Source organism: Micropterus salmoides, unplaced genomic scaffold (genome assembly GCF_014851395.1).
Source record: "Micropterus salmoides isolate LMB-PRFRI ecotype aquatic unplaced genomic scaffold, ASM1485139v1 Ms_hic_scaffold_2564, whole genome shotgun sequence".
In the NCBI taxonomy this organism is placed as follows: Eukaryota; Metazoa; Chordata; class Actinopteri; order Centrarchiformes; family Centrarchidae; genus Micropterus; species Micropterus salmoides.
The window spans coordinates 4,856-29,059 of NW_024041778.1; the positions used below are offsets into that span (position 1 = coordinate 4,856).

General features: G+C 44.2%; 1 long non-coding RNA gene across 1 annotated transcript; it reads left to right on the plus strand.

Annotated features, from left to right (window-relative positions):
• Window positions 1–23,709, plus strand: LOC119919137. Its single transcript, XR_005447628.1, has 4 exons — window positions 1–252; window positions 20,240–20,321; window positions 21,888–21,989; window positions 22,149–23,709. It is a non-coding gene; the product is annotated as an uncharacterized LOC119919137 (long non-coding RNA).
• Window positions 23,710–24,204: the final 495 nt, after the last annotated feature.

Here is a 24,204-nt window from a genome sequence, read left to right on the forward strand (position 1 = left end):
GTGAGCGTACCACCCCTATTCTGTTAACACTGTGTGAAACTGAGCAAGGAGACGCCACTGGATCTTGAGTGAAAATCTGTCAAATTACCAACTTAAAACAAACTCTCCTGCGATAAATAACCTTACTGAGGTGGACCGTTATCTGAGCGGATGTGTGGGGTTGTGTTAATCACCTGCGGCACAAGACGTTGAACTTTCGTTTTTGGATTGTGTCTTCAGTTTTTGGATCATCAATCTTCAACTTCATTATTGGTAAGTGTTGCTACATCAGACTACAGCAGCTATAGGTTATGGGGCTGAAGTTACTAAGTTACCGATCATCAAAAGAAGCAGGTGGAACAATAAAGGCTATTAATAGAAACTCAAACCCATTGTCAATAAGCTAGAGTAGTAATAACCTATGCGATAGACTTCTGTTTGTAGTTTAATTTAAAAAGATCAACATTTTATGAACCACTTGTGTGTAAAAGGGCTTCCCATTCCACTTGTAAAACGCCATAAGTTTTATTGATTATTGTTTTCATTCACCTGTCATTTAAACCAGCTTTCACACCTAAGCTGTTTGGTTCTGATAAAACGAACACCATCTACGGTTCGTTGGGGCAGATGTGAAAGCTGCCAATCGATCTCTGGTGCTGACCAAACAGCCGCACGTTAGACACATGGGAAAAAAAGCTATGGGATAGTTCGCACACTGAGCCTCAGTAACAAATGAGCAGAGCAATGAAAACGAAAATATTTCCACCATAAATTGATGCAGAAAACGACAAAAATCGCTACAGAATAATTCATCAGCATGCAAAAGTGTAACCTCTAATGTTGAAACCAAACCAAAAACTTTGTTTATTACATTTATTAAGTGTTTTTAGAGTTTGTATCACAATAACTGGCATTTTGAAACATTTTTTTTTACCCTAGAAACGCTTTTCCTACATTGAAGTGGGAGGGAGCAGCCTTTAACAGAGCGGATGTGCGCAGTGTTGTGTGTTTTACAGCAGGCACAAGACGGTGAACTTTCGTTTTGGGCAGGCACGTGCACACAAAAAAGGGACAGCACCTGCCCTTTTTCTTCCTCAACTGTCCTTTGTTGTTTTTAAATAAATGAATATACAGTACAGAGTCGGCGTCAGACTGAGCTCAGCAAGGGGGCAATTATTTTCAATGGCTGGGCACTAGTAATGGGGAATTTTTTCGGATATCCTACAGGCTAGTTATTATCGCTACTGCCCTACTGCCATATCTGTAAGTGACTAGCCTGATGCAAACCAACTCCTCCTAAACCGGCTCTATTATAAACAAAATTAATTCTAACTTTAAGATTAATTAATCTCACTGACAGGAGAGAGGCATCTTAATTCTAGTTTGCTCTACATAACACCATACAAACACACTCACAACTTACACAGAGATTTTACAATTTCCATTATCAAAAAGAAATAAAACAGCTCTTTCTCCATGGGGGGAGAGACATTTCAGGACAATGGACAGCGCATAACTGAAAAAAATAACTAGCCTAAATAGGCCTACTAAATTGATAGTCTAGAAAACAGACAACACAAAATAGTGCACTTTGACAGTAGGCAACATAGGATAATAGACTACCGGAGAACCTAGATAAATACACTAACAACCGGCCTACATGAAACCCTACATTGAACTCACAGTTAGAATTGGAACTGATTGGAACTTCTTGAGAAGCGTTAAACTAGTATGGTGTGAAGCTCTCCTGTGTTCGGAGAACACATGTTTTAGAGTGGAGATCGAATTTTCACAGGTCGCAGCAGAAGCATCAAATACCAAGGCCAGCTGGAGTGCCGTTGTTGTGCCGAATTCTGCCTGCCTGCTGAGCATTGCATGCACCTTGCGGCTGGTAACGCTCATTCATGCTGAGAAAAAAGAGGTGGATGCAAATTTCGGCAGGTAGCCTACAACATTCTTGCAGATGTTGTAGGTACATCCACCTCTAAAAGTCCTTTTCTGACACTTTGCTGTGCTCATTGATCAAACGCGGTAATCACCACATCTTTTAGCTGAATCTCAATGAATGATACTTCTAGCCTACTAAGTGTAATAAAATATTAACAACTCTAAACGTTTAAAAAAAATGTAACCTATACTTCATTTGCAGACACTGTTCTGCTGAGTTGTTAATTTCTCTCTTTACAAAGTAAATGGACACATGTAATTTACTTTACCAGACCATAGTCTCTCCAAATCCTGTGGGAAACACTGAGAAAAAAAGCACATTTTGATTATTCAATTTATGCAATGGTAAAAAAAATTAAAAAGGCAAAATAAATAGAAAGTAATGTAAAACACCTTGTTCGTTATTCATTATAAAGTTTTTCATTATATTCGGTTTTGGCTTCGGCCAAGAATTTTAAAGCATCCCTAGTTCTGGAGCTAGGCACCTAAGCATTTCACTCTACACTGTACTGTGTATGACACAATAAAACTTGAAGGAATGCAATAAACTTGCTAAAAATGTGCCTTTACGTCACATATGTCAGCCGAATAATCTGGTTAGTCACACAGTTAAGTTGGAGAACATTTATGCCAACGCAGTGATTCCTAAACAATGGACTAGCACCCCTAAAAATGCACCAGCGGTCTCTTTTCTGTGGAGTTCTTACATGACAGCAGAACAATATTCTATTGAATCTGTCTGACAGAGTGAGAGTGATTTTATTCAGTTTGAGCCCCGGGCTTAAACATTTAACAGCTGCTTCATTCAACTATCTGAGTTCGTGAAAACTTCAACACAATTCAAGCAACTCATGAATTCTAGAACAAACAAACGATTATGCGTTTACTTGAAGAACACAGACCAGCGTTGCGGTTAGGGAGGATTGCGTACAAGCTAAATGGAAATATGATCAACCTGCATTCAGGCTGTGTGATACAAGCAGACTGAAACACAAATGGGAAATAAAAGTTTGCATATGGGTCTAAACAACAATATCTTCATGCAATCTAGCTTTCAGGTTTGTAAGCACAGCGCATATCTTGTCTCAATGGACTCGTGACCTTTGTAGTCTGTCAGCTCGTTTCTGTTGCCTGTCTTTTCTGTAGTGCTCTTCAGTAAACAATGTAATGAGGCAGAATTGCCTTTAGGACAGCCAGAAAATTTAAATGGCCCCCTAAATTACTCTGGAACAACCTCTGATGTTTTCTGACAGGAGAATTCTAATTTTGTTTGAAGCCACCAGCTACGATGTGCTGTTGTCATCTCCTCAGTTCCCTGCAGGCCCTGACAATGGAGAGACAGGAGCCCAGATGTTACATATGGGGGCTTGTGACTGCAAGGCCATTAGTTAATTTGAGTGGTAAGAGGTAATGAGAAACAGTTTATCTTCTCCCTTACAAAATAACCACAGTGTCTTGGTTACAAGCCTGGCCGGGCACCTTTGTCCCATATTGTTTCCATTTTTCTCTCATAAGTTCTGTTGCTGCCACTACTACTACTACTACTACTACTACTACTACTACTGGTCATATAATTGAACCTTAATATTGAACCTTTTCACAATATTCTAATTTTCGGAGATACTGATTTTGGGGGTTTCATTAGTTGTCAGTTATAATCATCAAAATTAAAAGGAATGAACACTTGAAATATATCAGTCTGTGTGGAATGAACGTATACATTATACAAGTTTCACTTTTTTAATGGAATTACTGAAATAAATCAACTTTTTGATGATATTCTAATTATATGACCAGCACCTGTACATATGTTAAATAACAACAACCAAAAAAAAAACTGTTGTACACAGCATTTTGTGTCTGAAGAGTGAGCTGTGTGAAATTTGATAAATGTCCTCAAGGGATGTCATATGAGTCAGCATCAGTTGGGGCTTGAACTGAACGACAGAATAGGTCAATAGTTGATGTCTCCAAAATGACTGAAATGAGCGTTTGGTTCCCCATTGCAACACAGGGTGCTTAACCTTATCTGCAAGCACATTGACCTAGGCTGATGTAGTTACAGATAAGTGTGGTTTTCTGGGTTAGGCCAGCTTAAAATGACAATGAAAAAAACAGACCTCTGCAGCCCGCGGAGCCACGAACTAGCCGGGCTTTCTTGATCTTGCTGTCAGTAGACTCGTTTATTGACGTGTGGATGTAGTAGAATTTAGGCCTACAGTCATTTGAGATTCAGAGTTGGGGTTTATAGGCGTGGATGAAGCAGCTGGGTTTGGAACCATTTTCTAGCGTCCATTTTGGAGCTTTGTTTTGATATGTGCACTGCCGCCAGGTATCTCCCGCTAACTCAGAGTCATTTCATGCACATACTAACGTGCAAGTGCATCGGGAGGGGGGGAAGCAGGGAGATTTCCTCACAGAGCCACACTGAATTTTATGTTAACTTTGTGATGTTTTCAACAAAGTAACTGTTTGTAAATGTATTTTATTATTCCTAACTGAAATGTGAATTAAATTAATCATTTTGTAAGTTATATCATAATTCTTTTTGCGGGGGCATAAAAGGCTTTGGGGGAGCATTGCCCCCTAATGCCCCCCTATACCGCCGACTCCGATACAGTATATTTATTCCTGTTTTCGCTCAGCTTCCCTGTCAAACAAACATATATACTGGGAAAATAAATATCAGGTGGGAAGATGAGACATTGAGTTCGATGCCCTCTCTCTCTCCCTCGCTCGTGTCTCCCGCAGCAGCACAACACACAGACAGACAGACAGCAGCCCCTCCCAGCTTCTGGCTTGTGTGGAGGTGAGTGTATGAACAAAAGACTAAACTACCAGTGAAAAAGCAAAAGACAAAACAAAAGGCAAAAGGCCAATATAGGCCTACTTGCTAACATGCGTGACACATGAGCTGAGCTAATGCAATAAGTTAGCTGAAGTTTAGCTAAGGCAATATCTCATGGCCATACAGGCTGATGTACTGTACTGAATGGAGACACTACAGGTGAATACAGTAAAAAACGTCATCACAATCGCCACATTCATATGCAAATTAGGCATTGACTAATTAACATGCACTAATTTGCACACATTTGACAAGTCACTGCAGGTGAATGGGATAAACAAAATTACTAAAGCATATTTAGTATTTTCCTCTGAAATGTTCTATGTAAATATGCAGATTAGCTTGTTTTGGTTCATTTAGAAGAAATCTATGCAAACAGATGGAGGGTAGCAGGCTTAAAACCAACACCAACTAAATGTGTATTCTTGAAGTTTTATTTCCATTACAGTAAAAGAAGACACAGAAGCAAAATAGACCAGAGTCTCAAAATTGATTACTATGAGAAAGTGTCCTTCTTTGAACAGTAACTTCATAGTTTTGATGGTAGGCTCCTCATCTGATAACTATCCATTCTATTAGTTTGTATCAAGATCTATCAGCATACAACAGACAGCATTTCTCAAATGTGAAACTAAGTCCATGTCAGTTAGAGTGTGTGAGTGTGTGTGTGTGTGTGTGCGTGTGTATGTGTGTGTGTGTGTGTGTGTGTGTGTGTGGTAAGTGTAATATAATAGCAACAATAATAATGCATTTGATTAGTACATTCATGTATTCAGGCAATTCAGTATTCTGTTGCTTGGCTGTGTGAAGCTGAAAGTTATCTTTACTCATTTGGCTTCTTGCTTGTGAAACAAAAAGTACTTAAAGTATTTAAATTATGCATATTGTGGCACAGTTTCCTTTGCTGTTGCCTGCTCCTGTGATAAACCTATAGTGAATACTAAAGAAAACAGTGGTCTCTGTGTGAACTTATTATTTTGTAGAAAAGTAAAAATGTTGAGTATTTAACAATTGTGTGAGTGTGAGGGAATTAAAATAAATTGAAAGGAAGTCAGAGTTGTGTTAATGTATTTACTGTTTTGTTTAAAAACTTTTTTGAGAAGAGCCCCTGCCCACCAAAATGTCTGTGCACGTCCCTGGTTTTGGGATTGTGTCTTCAGCTTTTAGACTCAAAAACTCCCTTACCTACGGTTCGTTTGGGCTGATGTGAAAGCTGTCAACTCTGGTGACTAAACAAGCGCACCCAGACGGCTTGAAAGGGGTGGACCTTTTGCTTGTGGTGTGAAAGCAAATGAACTAATCACATGTCTCTATAGCAAATGTGTGATTTTAGGATTATTTCAAAAAACCAAAGGACTCCACAGAGGTTAAAAAGGTTAGTTTCCTACTACTCAGTCAGAACTGAAGAAGTCTCTGAGGTATGAGGGACAAAACGTCTTCTGGTATCTTCAACCAAGTCCAGTTGCCCTTGACTTTAACCTTCTTTGGATAACTATGACCTGGATGACCGAGAACCTTTACAGAGTGTGTGTGTGTGTGTGTGTGTGTGCGTGCGTGCGTGCGTGTGTGCGTGCGTGTGTGCGTGCGTGTGCGTGTGTGTGTCAGACAAATACTGAAATTCAAAGAAAACATAAATACAATTGAACATTTTCTTTGTTGTTACAACAAACCCAGATTTTTTAATCTTCTACTGTCTTTTTTCTTTCTTATGTCTCCCTAGAAAAAACAAAATCTCAAATAATTACATACTAAAGAAACCATACTTGACACAAAGGTTTCCGCAAGTGTTAGTTGTAAGTTACCAACCAGTTTTATCCAATAACTGAAGAACTATGAGTCACAAACAGTGTGGGCCGCACCGATAATTTACCACATCAAGATCTCAACTTCCTGAGGATGTTTGCTAAGTGCCACACCAGCCAACAGCTACTGTAATGTTAGGATGAGTTAAACTGCTCACTAGCCAAAGACTGACCTGGATGTCTTTAAGATCCTAACTAGGACATAATTCCCAACATAATTCCTAACATTCGCCGCCGCTGCATTGTCGCGCTGGGCCTCATGTTGCTGTGCGCTGATAGAGCCACACAGACACAGTTCAGGCAGCCAGCACCTCTCCTCTTTCCCTCTGTCTCTGTGTGATTCACTGCAGGTTACAATGTGCAGATTGAAGCTACATGGCAATCTAAGCTTAACAGTTAGACTACAGATATTTAGTCCCCTCCAAAAGTATTGGAACGGGAAGGCAAATTCCTTTGTTTTTGTTGTTTACTTTGGGTTTAAGATCAAAAGATGAGTATGAGACAAGAGTTCAGAATTTCAGCTTTTATTTCCTGGTATTCACATCTAGATGTGTTAAACAACTCAGGACATATCACCCTTTGTTTGAACCCACCCATTTTTCAAGTGAGCAAAACATGTGACTGACAGATGTTTCTTGTTGCCCAGTTGTTGCCTTTTAGGTTGATTGTCCAAACATTAAATAGCTCTGCATGACTAGTCTAAATTTTCTTCCTTGGTTCAAACCTATAAAGACTGCATTTCCTGTTAAAGAGGATAAACCAACATGAATACCAGAGAGCTGTCTATGGGAGAAAAGCAAGCCTTTGTCAAGCTAAGAAAAGAAGGAAAACCGACCAGAGCCATTGGACAAACATTGGGCGTAGCAAGCACAACAATTTGGAATGTCCTGAAAAAGGAAATAAAATACTGGTGTACTGAGCAACAGATGTCCAACAGGTCGGCCAACGAAAACAACAGTAGTTGATGACAGAAATATGGTGAGAGCTGTGAAGAAAACTCCCCAAACATCAGAAACATTTTGTCTGCCATTGAAACTAATGGGGAGGAAGTTTATCATACGGCAGGACAGTGACCCAAAGCACACTGCCAACAAAACAAAGGACTTCATCAGGGGAAACAAGTGGAAGGTTTTAGACTGGCCAAGTCAATCACCTGATCTTAACCCAATAGAGCTGCATTTCACCTTCTTAAAAGGAGACTGAAGGGAGAAACACCCACGAAACAAACAAGAAGTGAAAGAAGCTGCGGTAAAAGCCTGAAATAGCATCACAAATATAGAATGCAGCACTCGACCTAACATTTGTGTCTAGTGCATTGGGAGGTTTAAGCACGTGGAGTGTGATAAAACATACTAGGTAGTGATAACTAACCTGTAATATCTAAGTAAGCTGTTATTGAAGGTTATTATAATAATGGAAAGAAAATTCCCAGATAGAAATTGGGCAAGGCTAACTGGGGTGCTTTCCAAGAGATCAGTGCAAACAGATGCAGAAGCAAGGTGTTGGGATTGTTTTATAGAGTTTGGCATATTGGCCTTTAGCGTGGAAACGAGCTTTGATAGATAGATAGATAGATGATGGCAGAGCTTATAATTGGGTTATGAACCAGAATTCATATACAGAATACTCCAGTGTATATCGGGTGGAGAATGGGACTCCGCAAGGTAGTGTGTGTAGCCCACTGTTATTCAATATAATGATAAATGACATCTTCTCTTATGTTGAACAAAGCGTAGGGAAATATTTGTAAGCAGATGACGGGGCTGGGTAAGAGGCTGCAAAGAGTCTCAGTCAGTAAGAAAATGCAGGCAACAATGGTTAAGGTTGAAAATTTGGCAAATAAATGGGGATTTAAAGTATCTGTAGCTAAAACACACGTTTCACAAGGTGGCATAAAGTCACACTTATTTCCCTGACAGACAATCTCTTGAGCAAGTTAAATGGGCGCCACGTTGCGCCTTCATGTTTCTACATTATCGGAAAACAGACAAGCAACGCTACAGAGCATGTTCGTCACTATGTTCTTCTTGTTCTACTTCTAGTATAATTCATGCAGTGGTGATCAGTAGTGTTCTCTGTTGGTTTATTTTTGCCTGTGTTTTCAGTTGGTTTTGGTTTCACATGCCCCAAACTGTGTCGGACAAAAGGTCTAAAGAGTCATAAGGTAGGCTAATGCACAGCAGAGTTTTACCGATTTTGGTTTTGAAACAAATAATGAAAGAACAAACTATACACGGATTCTTGTCAGCCACTTCTGAATTGTCTCTAGCAACATTGTAATCAAAAACATTTAAATATAAATATTGTCAGTCAGAGTATATACACAAAGTAGTGAGAGAATAACGTGACACACCTGACGCTCTTTGTCCTGCTGTCTCTGTCCCCCTCGCTCAGAGAAACTTTGCTCTGTTTGACTGTCTCTCTGCTCCAGGATGCTTCATTCCATCTGAAGCGGCAGTGAGCTGCACTTTATCAGAGGTGCTGAAGTTAACATTTGTGTGGATGTGTGGCGATATTTCTGCCTTATCACAAGACTTTTCAGTTTTGGGTTTTCTACCTCTGATGAAGAGCAGTACGCTCGTCTCATCCAGTACAGTCCCAGACGGGCTCTGTGTCTGTCAGACGGTCTGAAGGGGGAAACCTGCTACCATATAAGCAGAGCAATAAAAAAATTCATCAGATGCAGGAAATCAAGTGTTTAATGGCCATATTTTCCAGGCAGAGGACCCCCTAATTAATATTAGCAGTGTTAATTATTATTAGTTGTTATTATAAAAATCATAATAAATGTATTTATATGACTGGCGACCTGTCCAAGGTGTACCCTGCCTTTCGCGCGATGTCAGCTGGGATTGTCTTCAGGTGAAAACATGAAGGATTTCTGGGCTGGGCTAATCCTCCAATGTTTCAAGAGCCTGGAAATGCCCCTGGTGCCCACCCATTGAAAATAAATGCCCCCCCTGCTGAGCTCAGTCTGACGCCGGCTCTGTATACTAGTGCCAACAGCTGGTCTGCTCATCTGACAGAAATCATAGCGGCAGACTCAAACAGTGGACAGATGATGTAGCTGTGCAACATTGTTGCTTTAAAATGATGGCAACGAGGAAAGGACATCTCATTTCGTTAAATGCCTGTTTCCTCTCCTCGCGTCTCCTCCTCGACTCCTCCAGCTCGCATCTCGGGTGGGAGAGACAAAAGATACGAGGGTCGAGGGAGGCACACATTTGGGAAATGAGAAAGGCCCGTGGCATTAGAGGGCTGCGCCTAGAGGCTACTCATAGAATCTGGAGTCACAGTCCATAACTAACGCTGTGACGAGTGGAAACGTAGCTGGTACAGTTTTGCAATGTATCTAAAAACTAAAGAGGACAACTTTTCTCTGTTTGGGACTGTGAGCTGCATCGGAGCTGCTGAAGTTTACGTGTGTGGATTTATTGCCCGATCAGTAGTGTTTTCGGTTGGTTTATTTTCAGTAGGTTTCGGTTTCACTGGCAACATGAAGCCCCAAACTGTTTAGGAAAACGGTCTATCAGGGGAAACTACAAGCGGAACAATAAGGTATGCTAATACAGAGCAGAGTATAGGACAGTTAAAATTTCACAAGATTTTTAAGTCTAATAATGATGTGTTACTTTTTTCTCCACTTCAGAAAACATCGATCATATGTGGGAGAGATAAGGGAAGGTGTGTCCTGACTCAGGGATTTATTAGATTGGAATAGTTGGTCAACCGGAGAAAACATTTAAATAGCTACATAATGCCTGAAAGGCTGAATTATATTCTATACTTTTTACATTTCCACCATAAATTGGTGCAGAAATTTTCACCAGAATGCAGGAAATGCAGTCTTTAATGCTTAAATTGTATCACCATTGAATCTAAACCAGTGCTCTTGCATTTCAAGAAAATTAACCCATAAATTCTACGCCTACACTGCTGCGGGGCCCCCCATTCTGTCCCCAGCCTCTTACACGTGGATCAGTTTGCCCCTCCCACGTCACGCCATTGGTGGTTGTGCGTACACCGCCACGGATACTGGGGGCGACAAGGGCAACGGCAGACTCGGAACAGCTCAAAAGGGGTAACAAAGGATTTTATTGAGATGTGCAACAGAAGGCTGGGTGATATGTTCCAACAAGACAGAGTGGCAAGCACACAAGGGGGGGTTTGTCCAGGCATGACGTGAGCAGAGCTGAGATCCTGCGCACACACACACAGGGCAGACAGTCGGGAGACAGCAACGTGAAAAGATGTTTTTCTCTTGTTGAAAGCGATATTTCCATCTGCTTTTCCACAATAGTTACAACAATAGCACGCTTGGAAAGCAAACAGAATTTTGCTGAACAAGGTGAAGGGAACGCTGTCTGTATGCAGTTTAACTGCTTATGAGGCTGAGACAAACCAGTGAATCACCTGAGTAGCAGATGTTGGAGGGGGACAGGATGAGTGACTGATGTTTGGACATTATTTCTAAAATTAGTATTTTGATTTATTTTATTGACATTTTAGATCGCATATAGTGACTTTGCTTTATTGTTGCTGCACTAGACACATTCTAAACCTGGGCTGAATTGATCTTTTTTAAATTTAATGAAAATAACTCATACTGGTTTTGATAAATGACTTTACAGTTTACTCCGTTCACCTAAAAGGCACGTCCAAAATGTGCATTTTTTTGAATGAAATTGGAAGTCCTTTATGTGTGATAGCCATCAAAACGCACGTCCAAAACGTGAGTTTTTTTCATGACAAAAACGGAGTTGAAAACGTTATGAACGTGTAACAGGCAGTGCAAACCTGTGTTGGAAGTGTCTAAAAGGGTGAGAAGAAGGTGCCATTCCTTTGGTGTTCTTTTTAGGGCTGTGTTGTCAGCTAGATGGGGTTTAGGGCTGATTTTTTGTTTTATCATAATCATTAAACCCAATGAAAAGAAATTATCAAGGACAAATTTGACAGAAAAATATCCTATAACTGTTGATTTATAATAATCCTGTAGGCAAAACAGACTGCCTGTGTGTGAAAACAGCCAGTTTCTCCTACACACTTGGCCCTACCTAGAGCCAGCCTTTGGTTTTCTGTTCTCCACTACTGTAGAAACATGACGGTGTAACGTGGCGGAGTCTGAGGAAGAGAACGTCTCGGGTTACGTATGTAACCCTGGTTCCCCGAGAAGGGGAACGAGAGACTGCGTCGGTTACGACACTATGGGAACGCCTCTAGGCGAAGCAGGTCTGAACGTGAATGAAATCACTCCAATCCTATTGGCCTGTTGCTAGAATGGTAAGGTGTGACGGAATAACCGGAGGAGTATAAAGCACACCTGTACACACTCATCATTAGCTTAAACTATGAAGCAGGCGCTTCAGGCGGGGAGAGAGGTGCGGCGGACCGACGCAGTCTCTCGTTCCCCTTCTCGGGGAACCAGGGTTACATACGTAACCCGAGACGTTCCCCTTCGAGGGAACTCGAACTGCGTCGGTTACGACACTATGGGAACGAGATACCCACTAAACCGTGCCGAAAACCCCGCCTGCCCCTGTGTGCAATAAAGTGGCACTACTAAGAGGAGAGCGCACGAGTGCCAGGTGCCGAAGGAAGGTCAAGACTGTAAAACCGAACGAATGTGTGCGGAGTGGCCCAGCCAGCCGCTAAACAACATCCTGCAAGAGGCCCCGGAAAGGAGGGCTCGAGAGGCCGCCTTGCCTCTGGTAGAATGAGCCCTCACAGCCACAGGTGAAGGCAAACCGCGCACCTGATAGGCCAGGGAAATAGTCTGAACAATCCAGTTGCTAATAGTATGTTTGGATGCAGGGAGCCCGGCCCTGGGAGACCCAAAACACACTAGCAGCTGGTCAGCCTTCCTCCAACGGGAGGACCTCAGAGTGTAAATACTCAGTGCTCTGACAGGGCAGGCAGATGAAGTCTCCCGTCCTCCGCCGTCACATGAGGTGGAGGATGAAATGCCTGCAGCACTGTGGACCCTGCCGCACAAGAAGGCACTTTAGGGATGTATCCTGGACGAGGGTGCAGGATAGCCCTAATATTCCCCGGGGCAAACTCCAGGCTTTGCGGGGAAACCGAAAGCGCTTGGAGATCCCCCACCCTCCTCAGAGAGGTGATAGCAAGGAGAAAGGCCATCTTGAGGGTCAAGTGCTTAGCCTCAGCTGACTCTAGGGGTTCGAAGGGGGCCTCAGCCAACGCCCCAAGAACCACCGCCAGATCCCAAGGGGAACCTTGGACCGAGTCGCAGGTCTCATCCTCCGGGCACCACGGAGGAAAAGTACAACCAAGGGAAGTTTCCCCAAGGACCCCTCCCTCAGAGGGGTGTGGAAAGATGAAATAGCTGCCACGTACACCTTGAGGGTGGAAGGGGAAAGACCAGCAGAGAACCGGTCCTGGAGGAACTCAAGTACCTGAACCACCGGGCAGGTAACAGGGTCCACCGACCGCTCCCTACACCAAGTGGAGAAAACACTCCACTTCAGGCCGTACATCCTCCGTGTGGACGGGGCCCTGGAGCTCAGGAGGGTCTCGACTGCTCCGGCTGTTAGACCCGCCTCTAGGTACTGTGCCCCCTCAGGGGCCAGACCCACAGTCGCCATATGGCGGGGCAAGGGTGAAGAACCCGGCCCTGCGCCTGGGACAGCAGGTCTCTCCTCAGAGGGACCCGCCACGGCGGGCCGTCCAGGAGCGACATGATGTCCGAGAACCACACCCGGGTTGGCCAGAACGGGGCTACGAGCAGTAGGCCGACATAGTCCTGGCGGACCCGCTCCAGAACCCCGGGAGCAGAGCGACTGGGGGAAAAGCGTACAGACGTAGCCTCGGCCATGAATGTACCATGGCGTCCAGACCCAACGGGGCTGGAGGAACGAGAGAAACCATAGCGGGCAGTGCGTAGTCTCTTGAGACGCAAACAGATCCACGTCTATGGGGCCGAACTCTTCGCACAAGAGCTCCACCACTTCGGGGTGAAGTCTCCATTCCCCGGGCCTCAGCCCCTGCCTCAACAGCAGGTCTGCTCCCTGATTCTGTGTCCCCAGGAAATACATCGCCCTGAGCGATAGTAACCTCTGCTGGGACCACAGGAGGATCTGACGCGCCAGTCTGTCCAGAGGGCGCGAGCGCAGACCGCCCTGGTGATTCAGATAGGCCACCACCGCTGTGTTGTTCTACTCAGAACGAACCAGGACGTGGTGGCCTTGGAGATCGGGCAGGAAACTCCTTAGAGCCTGGAACACCGCCAACATCTCGAGACAGTTGATATGCCACTCGGATCGATGCACCTGCCAGGATCCCCTTGCAAAGCGGCCATCCATGACCGCGCCCCAGCCCGTGAGGGAGGCGTCTGTCGAAATAACCAGCCGGCGACAAGACCCTCCCAGCACGGGCCCCTGGGACAGGAACCAAGTTTCCTTCCAAACTGATAGGGAACGAAGACACTTGCGCGTAACCCAAACCAGACGGAGAGGATTCCCCTCGGGGAAAAACCCTTGTTCCTTAGCCACCACTGCAGGGGTCTCATGTGCAGCAGTCCAGATGGTATTACGCGGACGCAGCCGCCAGGAGACCCAACACTCGTTGAAAGTGTTTCATAGTGATGGCGTGGCCTAACTTCACCCCTTTCACGGCAGCCAATATGGTGTCGACACGTGCCGGAGACAATTGTGCCCGCATCGTTGTCGAATCCCATGCAACCCCTAGGAACGTAGCCCGTTGGGTGGGCGCCAGCACGCTCTTCTTTGCGTTGAGCCTCAGCCCTAAACGCCGCAGACGAGCCAGAACGACATCTCGATGCCGAACCGCCAACTCTCGAGACTGGGCTAGGATGAGCCAGTCGTCGATGAAGTTGAAATCCGGATGCCCCGGAGCCTCAGCGGGGCCAGTGCTGCATCCATACACTTGGTGAATGTGCTAGGGGAAGTGCCAGGCCGAATGGAAGAACCCGATACTGGTAAGCCACACCCCCGAAGGCAAACCTCAGGAACTTCCTGTGAGAAGGACGGATGGAGACCTAGAAATAGGCGTCCTTTAGATCTATCGTGACGAACCAATCCTCAGATTGGATGTGCGTCACGGTGGCGGGGATGATGAGCATCTTTAACCTGAATCTCCTCAGAGACCGGTTAGAACCCGCAGATCCAAAATAGGGCACGCAGCCCTCCGTCCTTCTTGGGGACTATGAAGTCTCTGTCTGGGGGGGAGAGACGTTCCACGGCCCCTTTCCTCAGCAGAGTACAAACTTCCTGTCCCAACACCGGACCTTGCTCCGGGCGGACCACAGTCCACACCACCCCCTCTCTTCTGTTGAATTTGGAGGGCGGGCTTTGAACTGTAGTCGATACCCATCTATGGCAGTGCGCAGGACCCGCGGAGAAATGTTCGTCAGGCTCCGCCAAGCGTCTGCAAAGTCTGCCAATGGAACCAGCCCCTCGGGGCTGGTGGTCGGTGTCTCGTGTGATCTTCTGGTGGACCCCTGAAGCCCCAGAACGGCAGGGGGGAGCCGCCGAAGATCCACGGTGAGTGAGTCGGGATGCCGTCCGTCTGCAGACCCTCGGGGCAGGCAGTACGGTGCGGACTCGATGGTGGCAGGTGCGTCCTGAACGTGTAAACGGCGGGATAACATCACCTGTTGCCACGGCGGAGGGGACCTCGGTCGGCCTCCGGGGGGGGTGGGGGGGGTGCGGGAGGGGAGAAAGACTCCCCTACCCCGGTCTTCCCTGAGCTCCGTCGGGACTGGATGACGGTCCTCAGATCGCGTCTCTCAGACGGCTGAGGGTGAGAGCGCCGTCTCGCTGCCCCAGCTCCTCGGGGGGCCCCCGAGAAGCGACACTCTGCTTCCCTCCTCTCCGTAGGAGCTCGTAGAGGGAAGGGACCTACGCCTGGCAGCCTCAGCTGCCTTGGGTCCAGACCGGCGAGGGAGGTACTGGCGGAACGCTTCGCACTGCGTCTAACGCTTCGTGGTTCTGTGAAGCTCTGCCGGATCTTCCTCGGAGGGACCCCCCCTCTGAACCATCTCCTGTAGCAGGTTGGCTTGGTAGGCTTGAAGCACCGTGGTGTGCAAGCTCGCACCTGCCTGGCCCGCTGGCATGTACGCCTTCCCCACAAGCGTGGATGTGGTGCGACATGGTTTGGATGGTAACGCCGGCTTCTCCAGGGAGGACGCAAGTCGAGGGGAGAGATAGCTCGCAAGCTCATCCTCCACCCGAGGCATCCTCCCATAACCACGGTCCCTAACCCCCATCACATTACTGTAGTTCAGTGATCGGGGTGTGGAAAGCCATGTAGAGAAGGGTCTGCCCCATGATTTACTCAGTTCATCATGTAAATCAGGAAAGAATGGCAGAGACCGGCGTGGAGGTGGCGTGTGGTGCTTAAGAAACCTTTCATCAAGCTACCACTAGCCTGTGGTGTCTGCTCCTCCTGTGGCCAGTTGATGTTGAGCTTAGCCACGGCTCTAGTCACCACCTCCAGCAGCACGTCATAGTCGGGCGCGGCCAGATGACGCCGCCCCGACACCCGGAAGTCATCGTCGACTGCGCTGAGCACGTCCGCCTCCTCGGAGTCGGATTGCTGCAGCGTCTCCGGATCCAAAACCGCGAGCGGGAGAAGCCGAGAACGGGCTCCCGAACGAGGAAAGGAAGCGTCGGAGCCAGCGGATGAAGGTCGGGAAAAAGCCTCAGCCGTCCCGAAATCCTCCGACAGATCACGCTGTGAACCCATGAGTGAAGCCGCCGGGCCGCCTCAGCGGCCGCAGGGCCCGCGCCACGGGGAAAACACATCCGGCCATCCTCGGAAAAGAGAGCCATGCGGGACCTCAGTACCCGCACGGAAAGGGCTTCGCAACGGGCGCAGGCAGCCCCCTCGAGAGCTGCCCGTGCGTGCTCCATCCCCAAACATGAGACACATATCTCATGAGAATCTCCATCCGTGATGTACCGAGGGCAAGAAAAAACACACCTTCTGTACATCTGGTTGCCGGACATGCTGGTAGACTTCTTCTTCAGGTAAGACACACTGCTTGTAGGACTGGAGCTTCTTCAAACAACATACAGAGCGCCTGCTGAATAAAAAAAAGCTAATGATGAGTGTGTACAGGTGTGCTTTATACTCCTCCGGTTATTCCGTCACACCTTACCATTCTAGCAACAGGCCAATAGGATTGGAGTGATTTCATTCACGTTCAGACCTGCTTCGCCTAGAGGCGTTCCCATAGTGTCGTAACCGACGCAGTTCGAGTTCCCTCGAAGGGGAACCTGTAATGTCTGTACACATAAAAAGGCTCATTATAGGTGATTATACCCTAATGAAAACATACTTATGAATGTCATATTCCAGAGGTCACTAATTGGCGGAGCACGGTCCGGATACGGACCCAGACTCCGTCCTCTCCGGACCGCAGACCCACAGCCGATTTATAATTGAGACTTACTACCTCGTGACGGAGCGTTTCTTTAACAGCTTTTCTTGCATTTACTGTACTGGCTTAGCGGCCCAGGAAACTCACAGACTAATCGCATGTTTTCCAATCGTCTCATGTGATGCTGCTCAGCCAATCAAATTTGTGCATTCTGATAAGCATTGTGAGTCAAGTCCGCAAGGGTGAAAGCTAAGGAAGGGACGAGACGAAAGAGAAGAGACCTCACATGGCTTTTAATGAATGTACAGAATCTCACATGTACAGTACATTCTCCCCATGGGCAGTTAAAAACCACAATATCTCAGATATCTCCAATCCTAGCCAGAGCTTACGTTTCTCACTGAACAAGAGAAAGTAGGGAAGTGGTTTATATGAGGGAATAAAAGAAGAGGCATTAAAGCTGTTCATTTGTTAAGATTTTTCAATTTTTGAGAGGCAGCTTACTAATACGCATAGTTGAGCTCACTTTTTATAGTGTGGACATATGTCATTTGTAATTTATATTGTCATTTTGTAAAGTGATTGCACAAATAAATGTCTAATTAAAATGTGATGTGTTCAGTTGCTTTGCTTTTTAGAAGTGTATTGTACTCCTAGACATAAAGGGTAAATATAGCTAAAAAAAAACAACAAGTACATGTAACATATATTTATTTTAATAATTGATAAAATATAAATTGAATTCAGGTATAACATTGAATATTTGTTTCAGTTATATCTACTCAAGTATTACTGTTACATTGAGCTAAGATTTTAATTATATCTACTCAATTTTATCTGTCAGTATACTAAATTTTTATATTCAGATCTACTTAATTTTTTTACTTACATTTACTAAATTCATTAGGTATATTAGGTAATATTTTAAGTGTAAATAAAATTCACCAATAAAATTAATTTCTTCCCAGTAATAGTTTTTAGAGTGTACAAGTCATTTTCACAGCAGCGTGGTATTAGCCAACGCGATTCTGACAAAATAACCTCATCTCAGTTAAGACTGCTACGAAAAAAATCTCAAATAGCTTATGCAGCGCTGTGAGGAATCACCAGGTGACAGTCTCACTTTATAATAGCGTTATGATTATGCTATAATCATTGACCTTAATTGAGATAATCATCTCTCTACACAAGGGCATCACTTTGTGTTGAAAAGGGGTGGGGACATTTAAGGGCTCATATTACGGGTGTGACAAAACACTTGAGACGTGACACTGCAAAGATTGGGGTCATGAGAACAAGACAAGAGCATATTTTAATACTATTTAGAAAAATTATTTAGTGATATAATATACAATATATCTTGGGGTTTCTCCCCCAGAAGATTTTGAGCATTTAAAACTTAATTTCCTGCATTCTTGAGGCATTTACTGCCCCAATTTATGGTGGAAATGTGGTGAAAAAAGTCTTTATTTATATAAAGGGAAATTCAGGTGGCAGGTGAGAATTCAGAATCTAAAAATAGAATATAATATAATGCAGTAATCAGTAGCTTATTATTTTTGTTTAGCTTAAGTTACTTTTTTTGGACAACGCAGATGTTTCTTCTATATTTAAAATATGAATGTTATGTCTAGCTTTTTTACTGTGCAAATAAACCTTTCTTATAGCATTAATTAACATTTCTTATTGCAAGTTGTTTTTCAGACAATTTTTTACAAATGCTTTCAAAAGGTGATAGGGACAACATCTGCCATTTTAAACATGTCCCTAGAGGTTGAGCTACTCCATGCTTACCGTTTCTCCTCCACTGTCCTCTTGCTCTCTCTGTCCCTCAGCAATATCACAGTGACTCTGCTTCGCTGTCTCACTCCTCCTCCTCCGCCTGGCAGTGGCCAAGGCTCTCCTTCACTCCTTCAAGTGCCTGTGCCTGCACAATGTTGGGTACTGCAGCCCCAGTAGCAAACATACCGGTTAACCCTACCCCGATCGGTTATTTTCACGCATTTGGCGGCCTCTGTCTGAAGACTTTTTTTTAGCCCGCGCAGCGCATGAAACAGAGGCCACAATAGGCCACTGTCTGTGCTCTATGGGCCGGTCGTTGGCCCATTTTCTTTTAACAGGTCAATAAATAAATAATTTACGTTACACTGGCCACAAAGATGCATCTTTGCCCGGTATGCCAGATTCCATTTTTATGGAAACATTCTGCTTAAAGTAATCCCTATGAGTAATACCCGATTTTACAAACTGTACCTGTGATCTGATTATGTCTTTTTTTTCTGTAACAGAATACAGTTACTTAAAAAAAAATGTTTTTTTTTTTTTTTACATGTAATCGATTACTTCCCAACTCTGTCTGTGCGTCATGTGTAAAGCCCAACAGGACTGTTGTTGTCCATCTGCATATGCAGATCAAAAAATATTGTTTCCTGAATAAATTAAAGCTGGTAACCTGAGTGAAAGCCAAGATTAGTTTCACTGGTGAAATTCAATTAAAAAAGTTATCTGTCAGACATCGATCCACCAATCCACTGATTATCTGACTAAGATTTTTATTCAGTGCGTAGCCTACAATTGCTTTGAAGAAACTAAATAATAATTTAATTTGCCATTAGCCTAATGGAAAGTGAAAGTAGTATGCCTGTCTTTCAGGGCTCTGGTGTCGCCGAAAGATTGTCGTGTAAAACTAAAAGCCTTCACAGAGTTGTGTTGATTTCATGACTTTTAAACCCTGAACTGCTTTAATGGTTCAGTGTGTAAGATTTAGTGGTATCTAGCGGTGAGGTTGCGAATTGCAACCAACTGTCCTACTACTGCCCCTACCCTTTCAAGGAGCGTAGGACAGCTACGGTGGCTGACACAGGACAAAAGGTGTCTATTGACAGTAGAGAGTAGTCAGTCAATAAAGGAGGTTTGTTTAGGTAGATTTATTAAGAAATTGGTGGAGGTGTTAACGACTCTACTTACCACAAGAAAAGCGGCAGCGACCCGACCTAGTTTCTCAGTCACTGGGTGAAACAAATGACATCACCAAATCCTCAATCACATCTGATTGGTTGGTAGATCTGTCGCTGTTGGTCACCCTGGGCCTTTAGAAATACAGGCTTGCGTAAACCCCTCCCCAATAATGTTAATGTAGAACTAATAACCCTGAATTAAATAAATTCTTTACTCAAACTCAATAACAAAATCCCTTCCCCGAGAAGTGTCTGCATGATTAAAATTTATTATTTTTGAATACGTTTCCTGTCAAATCGCACAATTTTATATTGTATTTTTTGTATGTATTGCCTTTCCTGACAGTGGAGCCGACCTGAGAGTGGAGGTCTGCACCGGAAGTGTTTCCACAGTGGAGGTCTGCAGTTGGACCCTCTTGAAAATTCCCGTAAGTAGCCGTTAACCTGAACTTCCACAGCAATTTAATGTGACATTAACTTGATCATTAGTGGTTTTGCCTGCAAAATAAAAGCGCAAGCAGCTTGTTTGCTGTAATGCTTTACTTGGAGTTGAATTGAGAGCTTTTACTTGGAAAACTTCTGAACAGCGTTAAAAGTGTCTGTAGCTTGCTTGACACATCTCTGAAAGAGCTGTCAGAAAACGTGATTCCCCTAAATGTAACCGAAACCAAAACAGTGCAGCACACGCAGTAATGTGAGCCTGAAACACAGTCGCTGCAGAGACCATTTGTTGGAGAGAAAAAAATTGTCCTGAGGTGGGATCGAACACACAGGTGAGAGTCCAGTGCTTTACTGATTGAGCTAAATGAACACCATAACAACAGGATCAAATATTATGCGTTATATTCTCAACGACCATCTAACGGTTGATACAATGCAACACTTATTTGCCGACCCCTGCTGTATATTATTACTTCTTCTTCAAACGTATGTATTCAACGTGGTGATGAGTGTCTACACTGCATGAATTCTACCAGAAGTAGAACAAGAAGAACATAGTGACGAAACATGCTCTGTAGTGCTGCTTGTCCGTTTTCCGATAAACATGAAGACGCAACGTGGTGACATCCATGGAAGGGAGTACCCACGGTTATGTAGATCTAAATGGCTCATTCTAAGGTAATAAAAACATAATGGTTTAATATGCAAGGTCTTTACACACCACTGAAAACATAGTTATGGATTTTATGTTGCATTTCTGTTAATAGGTCCTCAGAAATATTACCCACTGTACCTTTAACTTGCTCAAGAGATTGTCTGTCAGGGAAATAGGTGTGACTTTATGCCGCCTTGTGAAACATGTGTTTTAGCTACAAATAAATCCCCATTTATTTGCCAAATTTTTCAACCTTAACCATTGTTGCCTGCATTTTCTTACTGACTGAGACTCTTTGCAGCCTCTTACCCAGCCCCGTCATCTGCTTACAAATATTTCCCTACGCTTTGTTCAACATAAGAGAAGATGTCATTTATCATTATATTGAATAACAGTGGGCTACACACACTACCTTGCGGAGTCCCATTCTCCACCCGATATACACTGGAGTATTCTGCACCGGTTACTTTCAAATAAAAGGTTCATAACCCAATTATAAGCTCTACCATCATCTATCTATCTATCTATCATAGCTCGTTTCCACGCTAAAGGCCAATATGCCAAACTCTATAAAACAATCCCAACACCTTGCTTCTGCATCTGTTTGCACTGATCTCTTGGAAAGCACCCCAGTTAGCCTTGCCCAATTTCTATCTGGGAATTTTCTTTTCATTATTATAATAACCTTCAATAACAGCTTACTTAGATATTACAGGTTAGTTATCACTTCCTATTGTAGTATGTTTTATCACACTCCACGTGCTTAAACCTGCCAATGCACTAGACACAAATGTTAGGTCGAGTGCTGCCTGTGTTTTGTGTGTTTGCAATAAGGGGATGTTAATTTGTTCAGTTTATCTCCTATTGTGGAATGAAATGAACACTGTATTCCCTACAGGCCTTGTTTCTCCACTGAGGACGTCTGAGAAGTTGGAGCTGAAGCATGTGAGGAAAATATAAGCATCAATCACTTACAGTCCCCTCCAAAAGTATTGGAACGGTAAGGCAAATTCCTTTTGCCTTTTGTTGTTCACTGAAGACATTTGGGTTTAAGATCAAAAGATGAGTATGAGACGAGAGTTAACCCAAAGTGAACAACAAAAACAAAGGCCTTACCATTCTGATACCTTTGGAGGGGACTGTACTTCTGCTTTTCCAGGTTTCTGCGCCTGGATCAGGGAGACACTGATGAGCCAAATGCAGCAGAACTGAGGCATTATGTATGTCCACCTTGATTAGCCTCCACAAATGAAATTTCAACAAAAGAAACGCATGATTATAGTCGCCATCCTCCTCATTCTCTCCCTGTACTGGATATTGAGGTGGGTGAAATCACTGGTCTGATCTGCTTCACTTTATCATCCAATTCCAACTGTGGCCTTATATGTGGCTCAGATATGGAGGGTCCATATTGCAATTCCTTTTTGTCCCTATTAAAAACCACAGGTGGTGAAAAATAAAATCTGTGACTTAAATATACACTCACTTTGTCAAGCTTATCCTGTATATTATTTACAGTTACAGAGGAATGTTTCCCCATTATTTTAAATATACATATATAAATGTCACCCTTTTTACAGGAAATTCTGGATTTCTTACTGCTCTTGAAGTGGTGTTCTAGTTTTCTGATTCATATTGATTTGGTTATGTGGTAATGGTCTTTATGGGAACAGAATTTACCTAGAAGCTTCAGGTACAAAAACCTCAATCAATGATCACCTTTTTACTTCAGCATATCATTTGATCAGTATATGGAAACCTTTACATTCAGGACCAGCCGTGGCATAGGTGACATAGGCCGTTGCCTAGGACGCTATGCTGTGCGCTAATCAATTCTGCCCATCTGATATAATCATCAAAAAACTGAAGCGCAACCTTTCTCTGTTTGGAACTGTGAGCTGCACTTTACTGGAACTGCTGAAGTTAATATGTGTTTGGATTTGTGGTGGGATTTTTTGCCGAAATAGTAGTGTTATCTGAAGTCAGTCAGACTCGAAAATGTGCAGTTTCACTGTATTGGGGTGGTCTGGGGGGCCTGGCCTCACTCAGTGCAACACATCTCCTTCGCATAGAGTGGATCAGGTTTTTGATTGTGGCCTGTGGAATGTTGGTCCACTACTCTTCAATGGCTGTGCGAAGTTGCTGGATATTGGCAGGACCTGGAACATGCTGTCGTGTACGCCGATCCAGAGCATGTGCCAAATGCCATCAAATATGAGCATTTGCCCACCAAAGCCGGTTATGACGACTAACTGGAGTCAGGTCGAGACCCCGATGAGGACGTCGAGCATGCAGATGAACTTCCCTGAGACGGTTAATGACAGTTTGTGCAGAAATTCTTTGGTCATGCAAACCGATTGTTGCAGCAGATGTCCGGGTGGCCGGTCTCAGACGATCTTGGAGGTGAAAATGCTAGATGGGGAGGTGGTGGGCTGGTGTGGTTACACATGGTCGGCAGTTGTGAGGCCGGTTGAATACTGTCATATTCTCTGAAACGCCTTTTGGAGACGGCTTATGGTAGAGAAATGAACATTCAATTCACGGGCAACAGCTCTGGTGGACATTCCTGCATGCACCATGCACACTCCGCATGAGAGCTGGCATGATGCGTGTCATGTGGCTGTCCGGCCACTTTGTCTGTCAGGAGAGCCCGGGGTCAGGGCGGTGTTTGGCTGCAGCGTGGTGCAGGTGGCAACCGCTGTTACGAGGAGAGCCCCGTGTAACGCTAGGGGGGGCTAAATTAGCTGAAGAGACCCAGGTAGGGATTAGCTGTGTAGTTGGTGGGATTTAAACATGTTTTCTGTCTTTTACACATACAGAGAAAATACTATGAATGCAACAACTGTATAGAGTGTGTTTAGTTTGGGTTGCAGGTATTGAGTCACTGTCTTGGTGGTTTTCTTTTCCTTATTTTGTTCTGTTATGATGGTCTGGCTTAGAGCTCATCCTGCGTGTGGGATAACTTGTTCCTAGAACACTGACTGTGAGCTCCCCTTGCACTGGGTTAATGTGTCTGCTGGTCATTATATTTATATATCTCAGCCAACCTGTCTCTTTGTGCTTCACATAGTTTTAATACCTATTTTTGATTAATAAAGGTTTAGATTTTAAGATAACTGCTTTCCAGTCATACTTGCCTTCAGGGTGCTAGGGACCTGTTTGTGGCTCCAAGGGCAGCCTCCACTTTCTTCCCATTTCCTAGCTGTCCATCAATT